The following is a 1961-nucleotide window of genomic DNA, read 5'->3' as shown; positions in this document are numbered from 1 at the left end:
CTCCTGGTTCAGCTCTTCCAACTGCCTCCGCTGCCCGGGGCTGGGCTGCACCGCCCTCCTCCCTGCCCCTCGCTGGCTCCACTCTGCCCTCTGCGTGACCCACGCTCCGCTGGGTGTCGAAATGCCTGTGAGCGCTGAGCTTGCACAACTTTGGGGGCACATCTGGATACACCTGCTCGCTCCTCCTCCAGACTAGAGAGGCGGGGTGACACGGGGCCTGGAGGAAAGGCTGGGCTGGGGTCGTGTTGTCAATCACTCCTTCCTGTGTCCCCTTCTTAGGGCCTGTGCCCTTCTCCCCCCCAACCCCCACCAGCCCCATGGATATTCAGGATGGGTGGACAGGGCTCTGGTAGGGCCCTTCCCAGGGGGACGAGGGGGGAGAGGAGCAAACAGAACATGAGACTCCTGAGGTCCAGATGGTCCAGGCAGGCCTGCCCTCAGCAACTCCTGCTGCTCCCCCCAGCTGGCCCCTGCCCCCACCTCCTCGAGTTCTGACCTCCCCTTCCTGGCGGCGCTGCCCTGTGCACAGCGTCGAGAGCGGCTGACACAGAGGCGGCCGTCTTGGGACATGTACTGAGGTCCCGTAACGCCATCTCCTGCCTTTCCCAAGGCGACAAGCCTTTTCTCTGCTCCCAACCCTGTACTCTCTCCCTGGTCACTCTCTTTCTACTTTTAAAAAATATATTTGTATTGATTTCAGAGAGGAAGGGAGAGGGAGAGAGAGAGAGAGAAACATCAGTGATGAGAGAGAGTCACTGATCAGTTGGCTGCCTCCTGCACGCCCCCAACTGGGGATGGAACCCACATCCAGGCATGACCGGGAATCGAACCGTGACCTCTTGGTTGATAGGTCGACACTCAGTCACTGAGCCACATCGGCCAGGCTCCCTAGTCACTCTGTAGCCACCACTTGTCTGTGACCATCCCCACTACAAGGCAGGAGCCAGCCCTCCAGCCCCTAGGGGGCACAGCCAGTGCCCTCATATTTTGTGTCCGGCGTTCAGTGCTCGGGAGAAGGTAGAAGGTGGGTAAGAGGTGTAGAGCGGCGGGGGCCCCAGGCTGTAGTTGTCTTGTGTCCACCTGCATGGTAGGTGCATTATCCCCATTTTACAGATCAGATAGCTGAGGTTCAGAGAGGGGAAGTATTTTGTCTAAGACATGTAGCTCGACTCGGTCTCCATGGGACCTCTCTGGTCTGCATTTGTGGGCCCTCTGAGAAGCCCATCCTGATAGCGTAGTGGGGTTTGGGGAGGTGGGGTCCTGTGGCGAGGGGATCTCGGTGGGGACAGTAGACAGAAACCTCATTTTATCAGAATTCCTAAAGAAGGGACGGTGCATTATCCCCATTTTACAGATCAGATAGCTGAGGTTCAGAGAGGGGAAGTATTTTGTCAAAGACATATAGCTCGACTTGGTCTCCATGGGACCTCTCTGGTCTGCACTTGTGGGCCCTCTGAGAAGCCCATCCTCATAGCGTAGTGGGGTTTGGAGAGGTGGGGGTCCTGTGGTGAGGGGATCTTGGTGGGGACAGTAGACAGAAACCTCATTTTTTATCAGAATTCCTAAAGAAGGGGCCAAATGGTCCTAGCTGGTTTGGCTCAGCGGATAGAGCGTCAGCCTGCGGACCAAAGGGTCCCGGGTTCAATTCCAGTCAAGGGCACGTACCTCGGTTGCAGGCTTCTCCCCGGCCCGGGCCCTGGTCAGGGCGTGCACAGGAGGCAACCAATCGATGTGTTTCTCTCACATCAATATTTCTCTCTGTCTTTCCCTCTCTCTTCCACCCTCTCTAAAAATCAACGGGAAAATATCCTTAGGTGAGGATTAAAAAAGAGAGAGAGAAGGGGATCAAATGAACCAACTTGCTGCCTCTTTTTTGCCCCCCACCCCTTGCCCATCCTCTGAGACAGACGCTAACAGCAAGAGAGAGGAAACCTCCCAGGATGGCCTGCTGTGTGCCAGGC

Source organism: Myotis brandtii, unplaced genomic scaffold (genome assembly GCF_000412655.1).
Source record: "Myotis brandtii unplaced genomic scaffold, ASM41265v1 scaffold561, whole genome shotgun sequence".
Taxonomy (NCBI): domain Eukaryota; kingdom Metazoa; phylum Chordata; class Mammalia; order Chiroptera; family Vespertilionidae; genus Myotis; species Myotis brandtii.
This window is presented reverse-complemented; position numbering follows the sequence as displayed.